The sequence below is a fragment of the Lepidochelys kempii genome, chromosome 6 (genome assembly GCF_965140285.1).
Source record: "Lepidochelys kempii isolate rLepKem1 chromosome 6, rLepKem1.hap1, whole genome shotgun sequence".
Taxonomy (NCBI): Eukaryota; Metazoa; Chordata; order Testudines; family Cheloniidae; genus Lepidochelys; species Lepidochelys kempii.
The window spans coordinates 46,919,985-46,945,406 of record NC_136385.1 but is presented as its reverse complement, the minus strand read 5'-3'; the positions used below and the strand labels follow the sequence as shown (position 1 = coordinate 46,945,406).

Below are 25,422 nucleotides of genomic sequence, written 5' to 3'. Positions count from 1 at the left end.
CTGGAGACATCAGTTCCTCATTCCTACAGACTAGGGACCGAATGGCTAGGCAGCAGTTCTGCAGAAAAGGACCTAGGGGTGACAGTGGACGAGAAGCTGGATATGAGTCAGCAGTGTGCCCTTGTTGCCAAGAAGGCCAATGGCATTTTGGGATGTATAAGTAGGGGCATAGCGAGCAGATCGAGGGACGTGATCGTTCCCCTCTATTCGACATTGGTGAGGCCTCATCTGGAGTACTGTGTCCAGTTTTGGGCCCCACACTTCAAGAAGGATGTGGATAAATTGGAGAGAGTCCAGCGAAGGGCAACAAAAATGATTAGGGGACTGGAACACATGAGTTATGAGGAGAGGCTGAGGGAGCTGGGATTGTTTAGCCTGCAGAAGAGAAGAATGAGGGGGGATTTGATAGCTGCTTTCAACGACCTGAAAGGAGGTTCCAAAGAGGATGGCTCTAGACTGTTCTCAATGGTAGCAGATGACAGAACGAGGAGTAATGGTCTCAAGTTGCAGTGGGGGAGGTTTAGATTGGATATTAGGAAAAACTTTTTCACTAAGAGGGTGGTGAAACACTGGAATGCGTTACCTAGGGAGGTGGTAGAATCTCCTTCCTTAGAGGTTTTTAAGGTCAGGCTTGACAAAGCCGTGGCTGGGATGATTTAACTGGGAATTGGTCCTGCTTTGAGCAGGGGGTTGGACTAGATGACCTTCTGGGGTCCCTTCCAACCCTGATATTCTATGATTCTATGATTGGATTGTGGACCTAGGCTTGGTCCCTCTGGAAGCGATATAGAGGATGGAGCTGCTTCTGTTGACTGTGAACCGCTCTCCGCTGGTGCACTATGTTGGGATTCAGGCTCCGGCTGAGCCTCTTGGGTAGGGTTATCGGCTGCTGCCAGTTCAGGTTCAGTGGGGCCCTCTGGTGTTGAGGTTGCAAGTACTGGATTCAGTGCTGACACGGGGTCTGGTGTTGGTTGTTCGGCTGGTTCCGGTTCTGGGACTGGTTCCGTCTGGGTCTCTGGGACTGGATCCACTACTGCTGTTGCAGACATTGGCCTGGGGTCCGGGTCCATCACCTCTGACTGGGTCCTGATAGAAGTTTCCGGAACAGTGAGCTAGGCCTCACGGCTTGTTTAGCCTGGCTGCGGGTGACCATTCCCACCCTCTTGGCCTGCTTCACATGATTGGCCAAGTCTTCCCCCAACAGCATGGGGATGGGATAATCATCATAGACTGCAAAAGTCCACATTCCTGACCAGCCCTTGTACTGGATAGGTAACTTGGCTGTAGGCAAATTGAAAGAGTTGGACTTGAAGGGTTGAATCGTCACTTGGATCTCTGGGTTGATTAAATTGGGGTCCACTAAGGAAGCATGGATAGCTGACACTTGTGCTCCGGTGTCCCTCCACGCGGTGACCTTCTTCCCGCCCACACTCACAGTTTTCCTCCGCTCCAAGGGTATCTGGGAGGTATCTGGGCCTGTGGACCTCTGGTGTGATTCCGGTGCAATGAACTGTAATCTGTTGGGGTTCTTGGGGCAGTTGGCCTTTACATGCCCCAGCTCGTTACATTTAAAACATCGTCCAGCTGACGGGTCACCGGGGCGAGGTGGGTTGCTGGAGAACGGGGTGGTGGGACGATAAGGGGTCTGGAGGGTTCTTTGGGAGGTAGGTGGGGCTTTGGGCGGCCCCCGGTAATAGGGTGTGGTCTGGGGTGGTCCCTTCTGGTCTCCGCTCCAACTGCGACCAGTTTTCTTCTTCTCTGCCACCTCCACCCATCTGGCTCCAATCTCTCCTGCCTCGATTACAGTTTTGGGTTTCCCATCTAGGATGTATCTTTCTATTTCCTCAGGAACACCCTCTAGGAATTGTTCCATTTGCATTAGGAAGGGCAAATTTACTGGAGATTCAACACTTGCTCCTGATATCCAGGCATCCCAATGTTTCACAATGTGGTAGGCATGTCGGGTAAATGACATGTCTGGTTTCCACCTTAGGGCTCGGAACCTCCGACGAGACTGCTCGGGTGTCATCCCCATTCTGACTCTCGCCTTGGATTTAAACAGTTCATACTTGTTCATATGTTCTTTAGGCATTTCAGCTGCCACCTCAGCTAAGGGTCCACTGAGCTGCGGCCTCAGCTCTACCATGTATTGGTCAGTAGAGATGTTGTACCCAAGGCAGGCCCTTTCGAAGTTTTCTAAGAAGGCCTCAGTATCATCACCTGCTTTGTAGGTGGGGAACTTTCTGGGATGGGAAGTGGTACCTGGAGAAGGATTGCTAGGGTTTGTTGGTATATTCTGCTGGGCCTTTATCCTCTCCATCTCCTCCACATGCTTCCTTGCCTCCATTTCCCTCTTGTGGGCAGCCTCCTGTACCTCCTTCTCCAGCCGCATGAGTTCTATCTGTCTTTCATGTTCCCTTTGTTTTTCCTCAGCCTGAAATTTGGCTAATTCCAGCTGTAGTCGAGCCGAGGATTTGGCCATTCTAACCTCTCTGTTTTTAACTAACTTTACACCCGAGGTTTAGAAATAAACAAACAAAACTTGGCTGTAAAATTTTGCTGTGCTGGAATAGAATACCTATTCTCTGATAGTGATTGTCAGCCTACAGAAAAAGACAATTCCCTTGTCTCTGCTCTGGGCCCAAATTAAAGCAAAAAACCTCCAACTACTTGGAAACCTGCTTACCCAGCCCAAAGAAAGAAAAAAAAATTTCTTTTCAAACCTGTGCTCCTTGTAAAACAAAAACAAAAATCAAAATCCTAAAAAAAAAAACCCTGCCACTTTTGTCTCCAGGCAAATGGGTAGAGCACACACCCCCTATTTACTTTTAGGAAGAAAAGAAAAAAAAAAAAACCTCTGGGTTGGAAGACTGAATTTCCCTGCAGGAGTTAAGTACCCTGCCTCCAGGCAAAGAAAACCTGCAATTCACAAGATAATCCCCTTTTGTCTCTGCTTGGCCACAAAGCAGAGAGAAACCAAGCTGCTTTCAGTTTCAAAGCTGCTTCCTGGACTTCCTAAAAATTCCTTTTTAAAATCTGTATTTCTAGTTCAAAAAATCTCAACTGGATCTCAAAATGATTTCAGGTTAATCCCACCACTGTGCCACCATGTCACGGTTCCTCCCCCACTCTGAACTCTAGGGTACAGATGTGGGGACCTGCATGAAAAACCTCCTAAGCTTATCTTTACCAGCTTAGGTCAAAACTTCCCCAAGGTACAAAATATTACATCCGTTATCCTTGGACTGGCCGCTACCACCACCAAACTAATACTGGTTACTGGGGAAGAGCTGTTTGGACGCGTCCTTCCCCCCAAAATACTTCCCAAAACCTTGCACCCCACTTCCTGGACAAGGTTTGGTAAAAAGCCTCACCAATTTGCCTAGGTGACTCCAGACCCTTGGATCTTAAGAACAATGAACAATCCTCCCAACACTTGCACCCCCCCTTTCCTGGGAAATGTTGGATAAAAAGCCTCACCAATTTGCATAGGTGACCACAGACCCAAACCCTTGGATCTGAGAACAATGAAAAAGCATTCAGTGTTTTACAAGAAGACTTTTAATAAAAAATAGAAGTAAATAGAAATAAAGAAATCCCCCCTGTAAAATCAGGATGGTAGATATCTTACAGGGTAATTAGATTCAAAAACATAGAGAACCCCTCTAGGCAAAACCTTAAGTTACAAAAAAGATACACAGACAGAAATAGTTATTCTATTCAGCACAATTCTTTTCTCAGCCATTTAAAGAAATCATAATCTAACACATACCTAGCTAGATTACTTACTAAAAGTTCTAAGACTCCATTCCTGGTCTATCTCCGGCCAAGACGACTACAGACAGACACAGACCCTTTGTTTCTCTCCCTCCTCCCAGCTTTTGAAAGTATCTTGTCTCCTCATTGGTCATTTTGGTCAGGTGCCAGCGAGGTTACCTTTAGCTTCTTAACCCTTTACAGGTGAGAGGAGCTTTCCCCTGGCCTGGAGGGATTTCAAAGGGGTTTACCCTTCCCTTTATATTTATGACAGCTGGTGTTTTATTTTGGTGGCACTTTCAAGACTTGGCATTTCGGTCATGCCCCATTTCAACTGTCTAGTATGTGGATGAATTAATTCAGCCTTCATTATTCTTAAATTCCTGCTCTTAACAGGCAGTAATTAATCATTCTAAACTATTGAAATAAAAATAGGTTAAGTGTAAAATAACTTATTAATTTACTACCAAGCCTGTATCCACTTTTCATGAAGTTTAACTTAATTTGTTGTGGGAGGAAATTTCCCCTACAAACTAGTGTGATGCATTCCTTTTATAACATGTTAGAGTTTTGGTGGATTATAAAAACTCTTTAATGTATACACGACCAAATCCTGCAGCTTTTATGGAGCACCCCCTCCTATGAGGTGTGGAGAACCTTTCCTTCCTGCCTGGAGGCACTCAGCACCTCACAGGATGTGGCCCCATCATCCTCACTGCAGTAAATGCCACCTTTGAGTAATTGGAGTTTAATCTGAGTAAAAACTTCAGGATTTGGCCCACAAGCTTTCATCTGAGAATCTGGATCATGTTGTTTAAACTAGATGGCTTAAATTGCAAAATTTCAATCAAACCCTAAAATTCAGGAGACTCTGGTTCTGGACTGAATCCATTATAAAGGCAGGACCAGATGTGGGTTTGACTTACAAATGTCCCAAACTTTCAGTGTGTTTAGATCTGGGGTTTTGGCTTGTGGTCTCTTAAATTAATCCCATTTCATTGCAGGATTTATGTAACTGAATGAGAGAGAAAGCTTGGGCATCACTCCAGCTGTGTGAATAGTGCAAAAGGTTTCCTCTGGAATGTTTCAGTGATTTCCCTTGACCAGTATTCATGGAAAGTGAACTGAACAAGGGTGTGAACATTTGGATAGTCAAGCCTTTAGTGATAAGAAATGATCCCATACTGAGGATCTCTGTCTCCTCAGGGATCAACCAAGCTGTGAACTGGGGAATTGTGCCAGCAAGCCTACTTGCACTTGACCTGTCTCCTTCTCATCTCCCCTACCCCTTTCTCTTGTTTGTACTTCCATCCAGGAGAGGTAGCCCTTGGTGACCCTGTTGTCCTTCCAGTGACCCTGTGATGCTGACACTGCGGGAGTAGGAGCTGTAGACTCACATGAGCACTTCATATAATAGCAGGATTAAAAGTGGTTGCCATTCTAGGGTTCAAAGGGGAGCAGAAACCATTTCCTCCTTTCCTGGCACCCTGAAATGTTGCCCAAAGAGCTGACTCTGGTGTTTCCTGAGTTATTTCTGTGCTGGTGCAACCCATATTTTATTCTGGGTTTTGAGTGATAGTTGCTCTCAGACTCTTGAGGTAATTCTGACTGTTCCTTGCCTGCTCAGGCTAAAGCTGATTGTTATATCTGGAGTTGAGAAGGATTTTTTCCCCAAGAGCACACTGGCCAAACCTGCATTTGTCTCATTGTCCCTGACCTTTCCCTGGAAAAGCGTGGTGTGAGTGGAAGGTTGAGGCATAGGTGCCAAATAGTGGGAGCCCACAAGTCTTACTCAGGGCAGCCCCAGCAAATAGCATGCTGGTGGCTTTCAATTAGAGGGTAAGTTCTCTTCCATGTTGCACTGGAGCTACAAAGCTTAGGGCATTTGATATTGATGGTAGGTGGGAGAGCCTTACTTTAGCAGTTGGCTGTTATGGCCTCATTTCCTATAATTTATGCATAGGATTAGGAACAGAGCAGCTGAGGGATGACCAGACAGATGCGGGGGGAGGTGTGTGAGAGTGACTAAATATAATACACAGGTAGAGGGTTCCCCGTGACACAACATGTACCGAACAGTTATTGCTACGATTTGGAAGTTCGAGCATGGGAGTTACATTTCGCTAGTGTCGTGAGTACAAGGGAGGGTGCTCTTGCTCATTTCATTACTTACTATACTATTACAGGCAAAATTGTTTGCCAGGCAACATTTTAGTTTGAATTATAGTACGTCAGTAAAAGCTGCAGCACTGGCCTTTAATCCAATGTCCGGTGTGTTCTGTTTTCAAAATCAAGGAACTCCAGGGTTCAAGAAAACCCTGCCCAGCCACACCTCTTTCCACCCCCCAGCTACAACACCTATGCCAGACAAAGGGAGAGGAGGTGATACAGGAGTTAGTTTTCTTATGTCTGCATTACTAGGGGGATTCCCTTGTGCTGGTTGATACTCCTGTGTCTGGCTATCCCACCGTTAGGGACAGTTGTGCTTTTAGCTGCTCAAAGCAGCTCCAGGCTAAGGATTGGGACCAATCATTTAACAAAATATTTAGCTTTCAAGGAAACAGATATTTTCAGATTGACTAAACAGAGTAACGGTTTGTTAAAGGGAAATTAAATCAAGTGATCACCTAACTGGAGACATTTATATGGCCCCCGTCACTATAGTATCTGGGAGTCTCAGAGTCATTAAGGGATTTATCCTCACAGCACCCTTATGAAGTAGGTAAATCCTATTATCTCTTCATTACAGATGGACCATTGAGGCACAGAGAGATTAAGTGATTTGCTCAAGGCAACACAGGATGTCTGTGGAAGTGCAAGGAGATGAAAGTGGGTCTCACAAGTCACAGGATAACATTCTAACAGGACAGTGGGGTGGGAGGAGGTATTGTTTCATGATCTCTGTGTGTATATAATGTCTGCTGCAGTTTCCACGGTATGCATCCGATGAAGTGAGCTGTAGCTCACGAAAGCTCATGCTCAGATAAATTGGTTAGTCTCTAAGGTGCCACAAGTACTCCTTTTCTTTTTGCGAATACAGACTAATACGGCTGTTACTCTGAATTCTAACCACAAACCATCCTTCTCCCACTGTAACTTTGCATCCGCAGCTTGCTTCAGTAATATTTCAAATCTAATCCACTGCAATATATTAACTATTCAGTACTGAGTCTGACTTTTGTGTTATGCAAGATGGATTTATTAATAATCACATAAGTGGCTTGAGGCAATTAACAGGGCAATTAAGCTGAATTAAGGACCAGTAAAACATTCTGGACAGCTTTTTCTACTTTCAGATCACGTATTCTATATTTGTCAAAATGGTGCCAGTAGTGTGGCCTTTGCATATTGATAATAGTAGACTGTCATACACTCTCTCCTGCTCTCCCAAACATTGAGTGAAAAATCACACCATATGGTTCACTTTGCATTCTGTAAATAACAAAAGGAGAAAGCAAACTTCCATTGCTCATTCTCATTTCATAAAACCATACAGCACAACGCAATGCTGAAAACCTCATCTGAGGGGCAGTATCCCATTTTAAGTTTTGTGTTAATTTAAGACTAAGCTGTGCCTATCCCTGCACCGGTTTACAAGGGAAATTTACAGGATGACTGGAACTTCTCCCCAGTATTTTAACCCTTATGCAGGAGCTAGGTAGAATCTTGGTCCTTGCTTGTCCAGAAACATTCTGGGAATGCATCTCCAGAACCAAGAATCAGATCCCCCCCCCTCACTATTGTATCATTGGCCTAGGTTAATATTTGGGTCTTTCTGTAGGCCAGTCAAGTGGGGACTGGAAATGCTTGTGTAATTAAATTAAACAGTTATTTTGTAATTCATCTCTGGACTTTTAAGGACAGATTTTTCAAAACACAGCACTAGTAAATGCAGCTACTCTGAGAGTGACTTATTGCACTTTGCTCTGCTACAACTGTTATTTCCAGATCACAGCTAGCTCTTTCCAGCTCAGGGAGCAAAAACCTGACCTTAGTCTTATCTGTGCATTTCCAGTAGAGCACCGAGGTGGCCTGCTGGTCCTTTTTTCTAATCATTATATTAGAAGTCAGTAAATGATTTCTACCACACAGCATCTGAGAAGACAGAGATTTATAATTCATCAAACCATCCTTTGTGAAAATGAATAAAACATATGTATGCCACTATGCATTATAGATCCTTGAGTTCTCTTGTAAAAACAACAATCGTTGCCTTTGTAGTGGCCTATGCTATGATTCTAGATTGTGACCTTCCTATTTTCTACACTAAATTTAGGGTATTGGGTAATGTTTTTTTCAGCAATACATGTAAAGCAGAATCCCATTAAGTGCACAATCCTTTCTCCATTGTTTAGAGAACATATACCAAATGGAAAATATAATATGGTATGCAGAAACACATTACAAAGATTTTTTATATTATAAATAACAACCATTAATTTTTATAGTGACCTCATACAGATCATCAGAAAATGATTTCTGTATAAAGAGTCAATTAAAAGCTAAAGAGACAAGGATGGTTTTGAGCTAATATTTAAATAGAAGTGTTTCACAAGAAGGGAGTACAGAAGGCATACAAGTGTAACTGTGGCCCCTCCCACTTGTGGAGACTGAGGTGGAAGGGAAGAAAAATGCCAAGATTGGCGGGACACCACAAGCAGGTAAGAGGGTAAGTTGATATGAGGTCAGCAAGCAGTAGAATGAGGCCACTTGGGTTTTGGAGGAGCAGCAGGGCAATTCTGAATCAGATTTGGCAGTGAAGAGGAAATTTAGTGGAGGAGATGAAGATTAAGGGTAATATGGGTTTCCTTTTTTGACTATTTGAGACAGGGTTTAACTTGCAGGAGGAGATTAAACAGACTGGAAAACTGACAGTACAAACCAATAGAGTAGTTCTGTTTGAATATATTCTCTGCATATACACACATCTGTACTGGACAACATACATAATAAAGACTTCTTGATCTTTTGCTGCTACTAATACAACAATGATCTTAAATGAATAGTTTTAAAATATTTTTGTGATAGGGTGGATAAATCCTACAGTGGCAGCGTTAAGGAGAGCAGGTTAGCCCAGTTAGCCCATTCTATGGCACCTGGAGATGAGATGGGTAATTAAGGATTAGACCCAGCTGGAGAGAACCACAGTGGGTGGTTCCTATAAAGCAGGAACTGAAGGGGTAATAGTAGAGGACTGAGAGAGGAGAGTAGCAGTAGGGAGTGTATAGTCTGGGACTGACCTTGAAGGGATAAGGTAGCAGGAGAAATGGGTTCCAGCTCCTCAGCAACAAACTGGGAAAAGCTATATGGAGAGCTGAAACTCTATGGAGAGAGGCCTGAAGAGCGTAGTTCTAAGCCAGATGCTTGCAAACAGGCAAAGATAGGAAGTGGTCAGGGAACTACTAAAGGATTGTAAGGAACAGATGCTAGCTGCTTATTACAAGGGCTTTGGGCTAGAAACCAGAGCAAAGGGTGGGCCTGAATTTCCCTATATGTGGGTCAGTGTACCCCTCAGAAGTAAAGGGACAAGGACTACTAAACCCAGATTGGAACCAAAAGCCTGCTATGTGGAAACCAAGACCCAGATTTTAAAAAGTGTTTCTGCATGCAGTGTTGTAATACATAATTGATTTAGGAACTGAAGTGACAGTCAATGAGATTGTTACCCTGGAAGGGGAAGGCTCTAGCCATTCTGACCAGAGGGCTGAATCACAAAGTGGAACAGACCACCAAGTGGCCCAAGTAGCTGCCTGCAGGGAGCAATAAAGACAGAAGGGCTGCTATGCCATGCCTAGCCATGAGGAGGTACACCAGGTAGTGAGTGAGCCTTCTACAATATTATCTATGAATGTTACAGACTTTTAAGATATTTATTAATTCAAAAGGTATTTTCAATAACCTTTATTTAAAAAAAATCATTCTGCTGTGATTGCCTGAAATACTGCATTTAGCACAACTGTAATTACAGCTGGTTGGGAATTTTCCAAAGAAACTATTTTGGCAGGGTGAGGGTTGAAAAATTGATTCATCAATACCTATTCAGCTTGTGGAAAAGGGTCAATTTTGATGAATTTTTCAACTCTCAAATTTTTTGGAGAAAAGTTTTGAGACTGGTGAAATGTTTCATTGTGACCTTTTTTTTAAATTAAAAGAAACCTTTTTCTCATTCAAAATACTTGTTGTGAAATATCAGGTAATTATCATAAAAATAAATTTTAAAAAAGGGTCAAAATTGAAATGAAATGTTTTGATTGTAATCTGTGGTGGCTTGAACCATGGCCAAAGAATAGCAAGGTCCTTTTAATGAGGGTATTATTCTTGCATCTTGGTATTTTAGATTTCTGTATTAATTGGCTGTAAAATAACAAATTAGGTATCAATCCTGCCAAAGCCTCTGTTTGGGTGTGTCCCTGCATGACCCCTGGCTGGTATTTTAAAGGAAGCTGAAGGTAATTAGGCATCCATATCACATTGAATTTCAACTGGATTTGGACACCTGGTTCTCATGGGCTCCACTGACAATTCCATCCTTAGTTACTAAAGTCTAGCTATGAAACATTAAAACATTGTATTTAATAACTGACAGTCAACATGCACCTGTGAACATCTGCCATTATATTACCCAGAATTCAATATATAAATGCATAAAAATATTTTAGAAGGCAGATAAACCTTCCCGCTGCAGGGCATTAACCAACCCCTACCTGATGGGGATTTGGGAAGGAACATCCCCTAATGACAGGTTATTCCACAATTGTCCGCTATGTTCTTTCTTGCACCTTTCTTTGAAGCAGTTGGTACCTACTATTTTCAGAGATAGGATAGTGGGCTAGGTGGGATTTTGGTCTGATCAGGTTTGGCAATGACCGTTCCCTATATTTGCCTTCTGAATCACTGAAGGATTTCATATATATTACAAACACTGGATTTAATTATGTTTTTGTTCTCAACTGGATTCCATCAACTTTTCTAATCTTTCCTCAAATAGTGCCATTTTTCTCTTTTCTGTTTACATGCAGTAGATTTTAAAAGGTTTTAAATGAGCTCAATCCTGATCTGCTTGTGGTCTAACTCTGCTTAGAGTTTTTTAAAAAGGGTTTTGTAAATTTAACTTTGAAAAAATGTATTTGCTCTGCACAACTCCCTCTAATCCTATTTACAAATCGTTACATGCAGTAAATAAGTATTTGGAAGCATTTGATTATGCGCCAGAAAAGTTAGACCTTGTCATTACTTTGGAATTTTCATTTAGATTACTGTTTGGTGGTTTAAATCCCCCTGAAAGCATCAGTAATGGGCTAGTATATATCATATTATTTTTCATGTAGGTTATGTAATTGTTTTTTTATTCATGGTCTAAGTGTTACTGAGACACACACCTAGTATTTTTGGATTGTTAATCATGGACTTCAAGCTGCTTCTTGGAATAAATTGGCTGATACAAAATGGAAGGGGAGATCTGCTGCAAATTTAACCCTCGCTCTGCCTCCAAATTCTATACCTATTAACTTAACACAGAGCATAAATTCCAAAGCTGCTTCAGAGTTTTCATAGATATTTATATGTGTACGTGGGCGGGTTGTGGGGCACCAGATTTACAATTTTAATTAGAAAGTATCCACAGGACAAATACATCACTGGAAGCAGGAGTACAAACAGGAGTGCCAGTATGACTGAAGGGACCACCTCTAAGAAAGCATTGGGAGGATATACATAGAGAATGATATAGATAACACAGTCAGTCTTCCACACCATCTTTGGCCTCCATGCCGCAACTAGCGGTTTTCTAGTAGTGTTTTCTATATGATGATGAGTATAAGTAGCTGATTGACACCACCAACTCATTTACATAAGTCATACTTCATCATAGCAACTTTTGATCGAATTTCAGGCACATCTACATTAAAATGAGTAAGAACCAAGAGGTGAAGGTCTTTGTATCTCATTGCCATTCCCCTAAGACATCCAGCTTCCTAATAAAGAGCATCTAAAACATCCTTTTTTTCCCCTGCTTTTTCACCTCTTCTGAATCATTTAAATGAGGAGCCTGAAGCAAACCCCCCCGATCCAAACACTACAAGCATTGGGATTATTTTCTGAACTATGATCTAGCTGTGACTGCTAAATTTGGCTGGAAATATCATAGAATCAGATCTTATACTCCAGTATTTTCTGCTTCCCATCAGGCCAGATTTATGATGAGAATGGCCTTCTGTAAGGCATTTCAGTAGTCCTACTTCTGGTCCTAATTACAATGTGGAAGTGCGAACTCATTGGTGGAGAAAAATATTGATAGTAAAGAGGATAAAATTAACGGAACATATTAGACACAAACCAACAACAAAAAAGATGCAGGTTCAGCTCTGGGTGATGGGTTTTTATAGGAAAAAAAGTTCATGTTTGCTGATTTCTGTTCCAAGACTGGAAGACTCATTTATATATAATCACGCATTTCTGAAAAGCAGTGACACACAAGGATTTCTCATCTTTATTTAGTGAATAATTTGCAGTAAACATGCCCTTGATGTATTTCACCTCTCTTTCTGCTCGTGGTGGAGCCTGCATCATTATGCAAGAGTGAGAGGAGTGCTGTTGTGCTCCCTTCTCCCTGTACGTACTAGAGTTCTAGTCCATTCAGGTTCTTATGCTGCGCCCATTACCAGGGTAGCCAGATCATGCTCTCACACACAGAGCAATAAGAAACAGCCATTTCAGTGTCCCTGTGCTCGGAGGGAAAAGGAGAAAAGCTAGCCAGCAAATAAAAAACCAAGCCTGAATTAGAAAATACTTTTTCCTTGATGGGGAAGGAGAAAAGAACTAAAGAAGATCTGACCTGTTTTAAAGTTGTTACACAGTCATTAAAGTAAATTTTTCCATGTTTAACTGAGACCATTGTATTGATTAGCTACCTGAAACGAGCTAGTGCGAGTATAAGAAATGTCATGAGAACCTGTTCTCTAGGTATCCAGCCCGTTACTTGACCAAAGAAGTTCAGCTAAGCTTCAAAGATATTAATCTGAACTGCCAACTACTATGAGGTTTCCTCATCAATGCAACTGCTAATGCCAGGTACAAGAGGGCTTTAACCTTTGAATGAATGAACACAAGGTTATTTTTTTGCCTGCTGCTTCCATTCCTACATATGTTATAGTAAGGAATGAGCACTTTGTTCGATATAAGGATACTGCAGACAACCCATCATTCAAATAACATTCAGCAAGTTTGCAGACATTTAATGACATGTTTTGATAAGTGTTTGTTTTTTCTGTCTAGATGGATGGTATTTATATTCTTGGGGAGTTTTGCTCACAGGAAAAGGTACTAGCTAGGTCAATTATTCCAATGAAATAAATGGAGCAACACTAGTGTAAAAACAAAATCACCTTGCAAAAGAAGCAGACCTACCAGATGGGACAATGACTTGCCTCACCATGTCCCTCACAAGACAGCACAGTAGGTAGGAGGAGGATCAAGATATTACATGGGGAATGAAGGTATGTGGCAAGGAAACTCCCGCTATGGTCAGATAATTCAGAAGCATCAAAGACTCTGGGCGCTTATTGTAATCAAATCTAACCTCAAACCCTGGAGAAATTCACTTCTTACTGATAGTAAACATGGCATGAAGTCCTTCCTGTTAATAGATCAGGTGAGTACCAGGAAGTTAAATCCTATTTAAGCATCAATCTTGCAATCCGATCTGCTAGCACAGACCTCTGCATTCACAAGGATCTGAATGCATGGGCCCGTGATTCATGAATCTTCACTACCAGATGGACTGTTGAAAGCTAGTGACATCCATATATCAGCATTTGGAGTAACAGCCGTGTTAGTCTGTATTCACAAAAAGAAAAGGAGTACTTGTGGCACCTTAGAGACTAACCAATTTATTTCAGCATAAGCTTTCGTGAGCTACAGCTCACTTCATCGGATGCATACTGAGGAAAGTGTAGAAGATCTTTTTATACACACAAAGCATGAAAAAATACCTCCCCCCCCACCCCACTCTCCTCCTGGTAATAGCTTATCTAAAGTGATCACTCTCCTTACAATGTGTATGATAATCAAGTTGGGACATTTCCAGCACAAATGGTTTTCTCACCCTCCCCCCCCCCCACACACAAACATTCCTTGCCTACAGACAGCCCCCCAACCTGGAGCAAATACTCACCAGCAACCACATACCACACAACAGAACCACTAACCCAGGAACCTATCCTTGCAACAAAGCCCGTTGCCAACTGTGCCCACATATCTATTCAGGGGACACCATCACAGGGCCTAATAACATCAGCCACACTATCAGAGGCTTGTTCACCTGCACATCCACCAATGTGATATATGCCATCATGTGCCAGCAATGCCCCTCTGCCATGTACATTGGGCAAACTGGACAGTCTCTATGTAAAAGAATAAATGGACACAAATCAGATATCAAGAATTATAACATTCATAAACCAGTTGGAGAACACTTCAATCTCTCTGGTCATGCGATTACAGACATGAAAGTTGCGATATTACAACAAAAAAACTTCAAATCCAGACTCCAGCGAGAAACTGTTGAATTGGAATTCATTTGCAAATTGGATACAATTAACTTAGCCACTCCCAGTCTCTATTCAAGCCTAAGTCATTATGCAAGGTAACCTATTTCCCCTTGTTTTTTCCTACCCCCCCCCCCCCCAGACGTTCTTGTAAAACCCTGGATTTGTGCTGGAAATGGCCCACCTTGATTATCATGCACATTGTAAGGAGAGTGATCACTTTAGATAAGCTATTACCAGCAGGAGAGTGGGGTGGGGGGAGGTATTTTTTCATGCTTTGTGTGTATAAAAAGATCTTCTACACTTTCCACAGTATGCATCCGATGAAGTGAGCTGTAGCTCACAAAAGCTTATGCTGAAATAAATTGGTTAGTCTCTAAGGTGCCACAAGTACTCCTTATATATCAGCATGTGCACTATTGGCATAAATGTTAGCTGTTTTCAAAACACAGAGAGAGACACAATCACTGCACCAAAGGCTGCAGAAGCTGAACTCTTGATATTGCAACCGTTGACTGAGTTTAATGTTTAAAGGGTGCATAAGGGTTCCCAGGATCAGACCTAACTATGTGGTGTCCCCAAATCTTTAGAAACTATATACAACACTTCATACTTCAAGTCCAATATTGCAGGATGCTAAGCACCTCTTTAGAGCTACTGATCATCCTCAACTCTCTTTGAAATCTAAGAGAGTAGATTGTCAGCTGGTATAAACTGCCATATCTCAAGTGAAGTTGGGCAAATAATGGATTTTTTGGTTCACAAGCAATTGTGGAAAAAAAAACATTTCGGGTCAAATCAAAACTCCCCCCTGCCTGAAGATCTGTGGCAAATCAAAAAGTTGAGAAATTGTTTCTAGTCAAAAACTTTTTTTTAATTTTGAGTATTTAATATTTTGAATTTAAAATTAAAGAAAATTTCAAAATAAAAAATCTTTTCAAAATGAAAAACTGAAATCTTCAAATTTTGGGGGATTTATTTAGGTGTATTTATTAGTTGTTATTTATTAACCAAAGGTTTCAGAGTAACAGCCGTGTTAGTCTGTATTCGCAAAAAGAAAAGGAGTACTTGTGGCACCTTAGAGACTAACCAATTTATTTGAGCATGAGCTTTCGTGAGCTACAGCTCACTTCATCGGATGCATGCCATGGAAACTGCAGCAGACTTTATTTATGCACAGAGAATATGAAAAAATACCTCCTCCCACCCCACTGTCCTGCTGGTAATAGCTTATCTAAAGTGATCATCAGGTGGGCCATTTCCAGCACAAATCCAGGTTTTCTCACCCTCCACCCCCCCACACAAATTCACTCTCCTGCTGGTGATAGCCTATCCAAAGTGACAACTCTTTACACAATGTGCATATTCTGGGTCCTTTTCCGAAAAAGACAGCCAGAGGAAAGCAGTACATACTGACTTTCATGGATTTTGCCACCCGATGGCCGGAGTCCCCCCGGGCGATGATCTGGAACTGCTCCCCATGAAGCCAGTCAGGACTCTGGGGAAGTCTCCTCTCTGTGATCAGCCTGTCTGCAGGACACACAGCTCATCCGGCTTCCACCTTCCTGGGTCTGACCTCGGAGCATTCAGCATCCTCTGCCCCTCCATGCGCTTCCCACAGCGAGTCCGCTTAGGCGGGGCTCCTGGGGAAGCCAGAGGGTCCCTGCCCATGGGGACTGAATGCCTCCCAGGGAAAAGAGGCACTTCAGTCTGCTTGAGAGGTTTGAAGTAAGGGCAGCATTATGGGAAGCTGCCAGTAATCTTTCAAGTTTGGGGCTGGATGGGACATGGAGTGAAGGGCAGACATGGTTGTCTGGCTCACTGCCCCCCAAAATGGACCCAGCTGAGGGGTCCTGTTCTCTGCACCTACAAGCTCTGTTTTAGACCATGTTCCTGTCGTTTAATAAACCTCTGTTTTACTGGCTGGCTGAGAGTCACGTCTGTCTGCGAAGTTGGGATGCAGGACCCTCTGGCTTCCCCAGGAGCCCCGCCTGAGCGGACTCGCTGTGGGAAGCGCATGGAGGGGCAGAGGATGCTGAATGCTCCGAGGTCAGAACCTACTACAGGACAGGCCTAACAAAGAAAATAACAGAACGCCACTAGCCGTCACCTTCAGCCCCCAACTAAAACCCCTCCAACGCATTATTAAGGATCTACAACCTATCCTAAAGGATGACCCAACACTCTCACAAATCTTGGGAGACAGGCCAGTCCTTGCCTACAGACAGCCCCGCAACCTGAAGCAAATACTCACCAACAACCACATAGCACACAACAGAACCACTAACCCAGGAACCTATCCTTGCAACAAAGCCCGTTGCCAATTGTGCCCACATATCTATTCAGGGGACACCATCACAGGGCCTAATAACATCAGCCACACTATCAGAGGCTCGTATACCTGCACATCCACCAATGTGATATATGCCATCATGTGCCAGCAATGCCCCTCTGCCATGTACATTGGTCAAACTGGACAGTCTCTACGTAAAAGAATAAATGGACACAAATCAGATGTCAAGAATTATAACATTCATAAACCAGTCGGAGAACACTTCAATCTCTCTGGTCACGCAATCACAGACATGAAGGTCGCTATCTTAAAACAAAAAAACTTCAAATCCAGACTCCAGCGAGAAACTGCTGAATTGGAATTCATTTGCAAATTGGATACTATTAATTTAGGCTTAAATAGAGACTGGGAGTGGCTAAGTCATTATGCAAGGTAGCCTATTTCCTCTTGTTTTTTCCTCCCCCCCTCCCCCCCCGATGTTCTGGTTTAACTTGGATTTAAACTTGGAGAGTGGTCAGTTTGGATGAGCTATTACCAGCAGGAGAGTGAGTTTGTGTGTGTATGGGGGTGGGGGGGATGTGAGAAAACATGGATTTGTGCTGGAAATGGCCCACCTTAATTATGCACATTGTAGGGAGAATGGTCACTTTGGATGAGCTATTACCAGCAGGATAGTGAGTCTGTGTGTGTGGTTTTTGGGAGGGGGGTGAGGGGGTGAGAGAACCTGGATTTGTGCAGGAAATGGCCCAACTTTATTATCATGCACATTGTGTAAAGAGTTGTCACTTTGGATGGGCTATCACCAGCAGGAGAGTGAATTTGTGTGGGGGGGTGGAGGGTGAGAAAACCTGGATTTGTGCTGGAAATGGCCCACCTGATGATCACTTTAGATAAGCTATTACCAGCAGGACAGTGGGGTGGGAGGAGGTATTTTTTCATATTCTCTGTGCATAAATAAAGTCTGCTGCAGTTTCCACGGCATGCATCTGATGAAGTGAGCTGTAGCTCACGAAAGCTCATGCTCAAATAAATTGGTTAGTCTCTAAGGTGCCACAAGTACTCCTTTTCTTTTTATTAACCAAAGCACTTCAGCATAATCAACATTGAAAATCCAAAGTTACAGTCAAAAAATGTCACCCAGTTCTCAGAATAGCATCCGTGTTAGTCTGTATCCACAAAAAGAAAGGAGTTTGTTCGTCTCTAAGGTGCCACAAGTACTCCTTTTCTTTTCACCCAGTTCTAGTATTCAGTATATTCGTGGATCAGACTGTCAGCCATTTTGTTTATACAGATATTTCCTTATGCAAAGGCCAGAGATTAAACTAACTTTTTTTAAGTAGAGAAAGTTGCCATTAGTTTTCACTACAACATAACTGAACTCTACGGAAAATGTGTGTAACTTATTTCTCTCATTATCATTTGAAATAAATAAATACACACACACACACACACAGATGTAAATGACCTCTCTGGTGACCATCACAAGGTGTTCAAATTCTACTGGTGATGAGTATTGTATAAGAACCTAGATACATAGCATTAGTATGGACAAACCTTCTCTGTACATCTATCATTTGTATAGTAACTAATATATTTCCAAGTGGGGGGGGGGAAGCAGGAGAAAAGTGTGTGTATATATGTAGGATGGGTAATCATCAATGTGTATATTTAAACTATGCTGTGGGGTTGGGTGTCACAGAGATTTCATTCCCACTAGTTGGAAATGAACACATAGCTTTACTCACTAGTAATAAAAATTTAGTAGCACACAGTGTTTATAAGTCAATTATACAGTTACCACATAATTTGAGATACTATAGGCCCTGATCTTGCAATATGTGATGTACTGGCAGATTGTTGTTCCCATGCAAAGTCCCATTGACTTCAAAGTCTACATGGGCACAGTAATCTGTCCACACATTACACTTTGCAGGATTGCAGCTGGAGTTTTCCCCATTATGTAGGATAAGAAATAATTGTGGTAATGGCTGAAATACATTAACCCTTTAATGGGTTTTACTGTTCCCCCTTCCGAACACCCATTCTATCTGCAGAAAGAGCTAGATTGTGCCATTCAGATAGAGACATGTGTAGGGGTTGGCACTGTACAGCCTTGGCAGGATTGTGCCTCAAGATTGTGCCCCCTCCTGGCATTGATCAGTACAGGAGAACAGGATGGACTTGGTGTCCCTGTCTGGTTGGCAGATGGCATAAAGTGGCACACTGAAGGGAGCAGTCTTCCTCTATGGGCTGGATAGAGAGGCTCGGGGCCATGGCACCAGTCCTCCTCTGCTCCTGAGTAATTTGATCCACAGGGGCTATTACTGTGATCAGTGTTCGTGCAGGCAGCATAAGTGGAGATCTGACACAAGGGCCAGTGACAATCTGGCCCACAATCCCTACACAGACAGCATTGATCTGATTCTCCTTTCACAGTGGTGTAAATCAAGAGTTAATGTAATTGAAGTCAATACTTTGGAAACAGGGGAATAAGCAAGGGGAGAATCAGGTCACAGATGTAATGAAATTTTCAATTACCAAAATGGATAAATGATAACAAAATAACCATGCTACAAGAGATGGGTATATGAAACTGCACGCAAACCCAACGCCATAAACCAGGAACTCAAAACTGGAACCTGGGAGCCAAACCCTTTCAAACTGCAGAAGACAAGATTCAAATTTTTATCCCTGGATTTCAACCTGTTCTACAAGATTGGTTTTGGTGGGTCAGACCCAAAGCCAGAGAGAACTAATGTATGATTACATTTAGAGTGTTCTTTTGCTATCTCCGACAAAATGGCAGACAACTTGTGAACAGCTAGCAGCATTTTGCCACTGTCAAAGTCAAACATGAGCCTTCATCTTCTTGTAACACGTTCTCAGTCCCGTACTTTGAATGTAGTTTAAATTGCTTCCTAAGGTCTTGTCTACTCTTACTGAGGGATCAACGAGCGGCAATCGATGCATCAGCGGACCCCACAGTAAGTAGATCTAAGCTACGTTGATTTGAGTTACACTATTCATGTAACTCGAATTGCATAGCTTAGATCGAATTTCCCCTGTAGTGTAGACAAGGCCTCAGTCTACCTCTGAACATAAGAGCTGTCACTTCACTTGGTAATATTTAATATATAGTTTTTTTCTTTTTAAAAAGGTCAGAGTATTGCTATTTAATCTAAAATGACTTTTTCAGAAAAAGGAAAGTAAAGGAACATTTTCAAATAGCAACTTTTAAAATTAATATTTTCTCTTATTTATCATATATATGTATAACTTTCCAGTCCAATTGTTTTATGTTGTGCATCTCACACGTGCAATCCTTTGAGCAGTGGCTGCTGTTTGCATTGTCATTTAACTTTGTCTTTTAGAACCAGGGACTTTTCTGTGCTCCTTGATACAAAATTTGTTGCACAAATTCAAGACCTAAGGGAAGATGTGGAGTCAGTTTACCTATCTAATTTAATCCATTCTAATCTAATCTAGTTACTTGTATGGCCCCAAACACTGCAGTGCCCGAGGCTCTGTTTTTCCTCTCACTTAATGTGTAAATCAGAAATAACTCCATGGACCTCAGGACTAATGAGTTGAAAATCAGCTGCTCATATTTTCAGTTTAGCCTCTGGTTACTATGGCTTGGTCTGTTCTTTTGTGTAAACTCTTAAAGACAGTAACTGTTTCTTGCTTTACAGCTGTACAGCACATAGCACATTTTTAGATAATATTGTAAAGTGCTGTGGGGTACTGTTACAAACACTTTTTTCTTGCCTGCCCAATAAATATGCAATAATGAAACAAAAAGAATCCATGCTAGAGTTCTGTTAACAAAACGCTAGAGCCATGCACTCTTTGCTTGTGCACTCTAAAATTATCTTTAAATTTCCTGATTATCTATAATTTATATCCTGTGTAATGAGGGCATCTCTTAAATATATTGCTTAAATTAAACCTACTCAGCAAACTAAGCTGCAATTATATTAAAGGGAAATATGTATCATTTAGAAGACTGGATTTTAGGATCATTATATTATTAATGCTTCAAATATCACTTGAAACAAATAAAGTAACTTTACAGGTAAATGACAGAATTTGACTGGTAGAAAATTTCTTAAAGAAGCCAGTGAATAATGAAAAACATATTAGCCATGTATTAGCAATGGCACCTTATCCTTTAGCAAATGTGTCTTTACAAATATGACACCAGCAACATATTGCTGGAGATAAATTATATGCTTTTTCATTAGGAAAAAATCCTAAACTCCCAAATTTGAGGGTCAATATATTAAACCATACTAAGTTATGAGGTAATTTGAAATGTCTCTGCATTGGTTAGTAGAATCCACCAGATGGCATAAGGGAATGAATCTCATTAGAACTAACAAATTTATTTGAGCATAAGCTTCATCGGATGAAGTGAGCTGTAGCTCACGAAAGCTTATGCTCAAATAAATTTGTTAGTCTCTAAGGTGCCACAAGTCCTCCTTTTCTTTTTGAGAATACAGACTAACATGGCTGCTACTCTGAAACCTCTCATTAGAACTGTTCATGTGCACTTTTGTGGATTTAGACTAAACCAAACAACCAACATTGGCACATGAAAGAAGAAGAATCTTTCTTATTCTTTGTAAGGGATGAAAGAAGCTCTTGTGGCTAAAACATAGGACTGATACAGCTTCTCTTCCTGGCTCTGCCACAGACTTGTCGTATGAAAGGAGATAAATCACTTAATTTTTTTCTGTGGCTTTATTTTTCCCATCTGCAAAATTGGGATAATAATACTTAACGTTGAAGGAAATGTTGTCTATTTTGAGCAATTGAGGCACATCTCACCATGGTATCTAGGCAATGTCAGGCTTACTTAGATCAGGATTCAGCAAACCACTTAAGCATGTGCATAACTGTAAGTATTGAGTGCTCCTATCGACTTCACCAGCTTTGAAACTAAGCACATGCTTAAGTGTACAGTGCCTAGCACACTGGTGATTTATGAATAACAATAAGTAAGAACTCATTAATATTTGTGATGTGTACTGAGATCCTTTAATAAATGGCTCAAAAGAAGTGTAAATTATTGTTGCTACAGAGCTGCCATCCTAGCACTGCAGCCACAGAAAGAGGTTTAACAAAGTCCTTTCTAGCTCAGTCCACCTTGGTCGTTCATGATTAAGTTCAGTGCAGCACAGAAGGAAGTGCCTGACTACAGATATCCCATGATACATAGAGATGGATGCCTAAATTCATCGTCCTCACTGTATGGTGAGTAAAATTCCCACTTTGTGTTTTCTTTCCCCATAATATTTCTTTTAAAAAGCTTTTTGCTGGAGCTAAGAAAGATTTAGGAAACTGCATTGCCAGTGACCTAAATATGTACAGCCGTCTGGGGATTATATTAATTTTAACACATTAATTTTGCTCCATAAAAGTCAAATTTAATTGTCCCCATGTTCACTCCACGTCAGTTTTATTGAAACTAAAATGGAATCAAAATGTAAATGGATCACAGCTTTAGGTTTAATAGTAGTTCGCCCCAGATACTGCACTTAAACCCAAATCCTGCAATTCTAACTCAAAATCCAGTTTTCCTGCCACTTGAAGCCAATGGAAAGATTCCTGCTGACTTCAACTGGGGAATGATCAAGTCCTTAGTGCTTACTCAGCCAAAACTTCCATTCACTTCAACTGGAGTAGGACTGGGCCTTCAGTCAAACTCGAGGTACCTCCAGTGAGAGTTTTGCCTGAGTAGTAAGGACTACGAGATTTGTCCCTTTATGCCTTTAGAATTGGATTTTCCAGTAAGAGGTGAGGAACCAGAAACGAGGAAGACCTCACTTCTGAGTTACTGTAAATTATTTTTTAGTTTGAAATTTCACTAAGTCATCAGAATTCTACACAGTTCGGGGCCACAGATTCTGTCAGAGTTATTGCTAGGAATCATTGTTCAGGCTCTCTTCATATTCTCTTGCACCATTTATCACTACGGGTGCTGATGGCTAAAGCTAAAGGGTCAGATTCACCTCTGTTGGCACAGAAGGTTCATTTTTCAATTCTCTGCACCAGTGATAGTCCCTGTGCCCCAAGGTGGATTCACCTCTGGGGGGAACACAGGCAATGTTTTCATAATCACCCTCCCACTTGGAGGACAGTGGCAATTTTCACTAGGCATTCCATGGAAGCCCAGCCAAGATGAGGGTGCGGTAAGCATGTGCTGAATAAGAGCATCCCCTTGTCTACTTTAGCCATTCCCCTTACTTGGGGAATCCACCATTTACTGCCCTGCCAGTCTGAGGGTCAGTTGACAACTAGAGTGAGGCCACCTTGCATAACCACAGCCTGCTATGGCAGACTGTCACCTTTGATCATGCACCCTGTTTCAGGCTGGAACAAGTCCATGCTCTAATAAGGAGTGAATTTACTCCACGGGCTCTAGAGCAGAATGCCCCATTTAAAGTGGAATCCTAAATGGTGTCTCTGCCCATCTTCGCCTTCTGTGGTAAATGGGAGTGGTCAGCATCAAGGCCAATAAATATCCCCCACACCCCCCTTTTTTTTTGAGGTCATAGATGATGCACAGGAAATGACTCTGGCAGACCTCCAGATAACATTTAGTAATGTGCTGTCATGTTCTGCGCCTGTTTTGAAGACAAGTTTTCGCTATTGCTGGCTTCCAGTAAAACAAACTTTGGATTTTGTGTGAGTTTGAACATGCAGGAGCAGAAGAGAATTGACTGCTTCCTTTTCTTCCGGCTGAACTGTTGTTTTCTGCCAGGTGTGTCCTGCCTCTAACTGTATTCCCTGCTGCTGCGCCTGCATTTTTTTTAAAATAACAAGGAGAAACCCTGTAGTGGTACCATCAAACATTTTACTTTCTGTATTGTAGACAGAGTTGGCTTTAGTTAAAACAGTGAAATTTCCAGGAAGGACTAAAAATAAAGAAAATTACTACCTTATAAGATGAGCTCTCAGTGTAGAATAAAGGACAGAATTGGAAAATGATTTCTGAGCAATCCAGGATTAGTCTGGGGATTGGAGAGAATAGTGAAGGGATCAGTGTGCATCATCAAGCTCCTGAATGGATATGATGACTTCAAACTGAAATCAGTTTTAATTTTTCAGTACTTCAGTGCCTAAAGACCCCAACTGTGATAGAGACTCCATTGCTCTCAGTGTTGTTCAATGCTCCTGGGGGAATTCTGCACCAAAAAATTGAAAATTCTGAACAAAATATTTTAAAATTCTGCATCATCCTGTGATCTGAAGCCAGAAAATATTGCTTTCAAAGTAATGAAATTAGCTTCTATTAGTCTTGTTCTGTTTTGGGTAGATAAGTGTGCTGTAGGAAAGATTGGCTGACACTCCAATGTCTTATCAGATAATTATATTTTATTTAACCACAAACATAAATTTTAAAGAATTATTACCATGTGCTTCCCTCAGATAATAGCATGCATATAATTCTTGTTGCAGATGATGGGAGTCAATGACAGCCATTCAACTGATGTCAGTGGGCTGTGGATCAGACCGAGGTAGGAAGACACTCTCTCACAAAAAGAAGTTCCAGTACTGAGCTGCAAACAGTATATCTATGCTGCACCTGGGTGTGAGCATCCCAGTTTGAACAGACAGATTTGTGTCAGTGGACCTCACTCTAGGACGCTGAAAATAGTTGTCAATGCTGTGGCACTGGCTGAGTCTCAGTCTAGCCATCTCAAGCTCAGACCTACTCTAACCCCGGGTCCAACCTCAGGCAGCTATTCTGAGTCTCTGCTGGTGCTATCCACACTGCTATTTTTAGCACGTTAGTTTGAGCCCTGTTAGCATGAGTCTATCTACCCAGGCTGAGAGATTCACTCCCAGCTGCAATGTTGACATCCACTTAGAGACTTAGAAATGTACAGCTTCCCTGCCACAAAGATGACCCCTCGAATTAAGCAACCCGAATTGCCTTACTGTAACCTCTAGTTGTCTTAAATGGATCATTACTAGAGCTGATTGGGAATTTTTGGACTGATTTTTTTCACAATTGTAACTGTTCACAGGAAATGGTTTTGACTAATTTCTCATTTTGGGAAAAAAATGGAAAAAAGTAACAACATAGTCAAAATATCCCATTTTAGTCTAAAAGTTTAGAAGTCTCAGATTTTCCCAGTACAAGAAAACCATTCCCTAACCAGCTCTAATCATTACAACAGGCAGTTCATATTTCATTTTTCCTAGAGTTGATCCCAAGGAGCAAAATTCAGACTCAGAGCTGGCTGTTAAACATCTCAAAATTCAGAGTCTTGGTCTGCCTCAGGGTAGCCAACTATGAAACTGGGGGTTAGATTCTGAGCCCTCCTCCCATTAAAATTCCACATCACTGAGATATGAGGTTTTAATTTTAGATAGCCTTGTTTTTACTTCAGTAAATGTGAGTATTGCTGAAAACACATGCACATTTCTGCTTATTACTTTCATGCTGCTAATCACAGGCTGGCAGTTGATTAGAGTGCAGTGAATAATTAAGTTTCTGTCTGAATGGCCAAATCAAAAAATCCCAAAACAATTTAGTTTCAGTTCAACCTGAAATGTAATTTTTGTGTGTGTGGCTTTTCTTGCTAAAATGAAAAGCCTGAATGTTTCATTTTGAGTCAAATGAAGTATTTTTTATATGAAATGAAACAATTCATATCGGTTTTCAGTGTTTTACCCTTGGACATTTAAAAAACAAACAAAAAAAGCTAGTTAAATTTAGAAATTCAATATTTCAGTTAGAAGATGTCAAAAATGAAACTATTTTGACTATTTAAAAAAACATTGTTTTCAGACAAACCTATTAACTGAATTTGATCC

General features: G+C 41.6%; 1 long non-coding RNA gene across 1 annotated transcript in view; it reads left to right on the top strand.

The window, feature by feature from the left end:
* LOC140912777 (uncharacterized) overlaps nt 1–25,119 on the top strand; it is a 252,125-nt gene extending 227,006 nt beyond the window's left edge. Inside the window, exon 4 of the long non-coding RNA XR_012159377.2 lies at nt 24,058–25,119. This is a non-coding gene — a long non-coding RNA (uncharacterized LOC140912777). The remainder of the gene's footprint in view (nt 1–24,057) is intronic.
* Nucleotides 25,120–25,422: the final 303 nt, after the last annotated feature.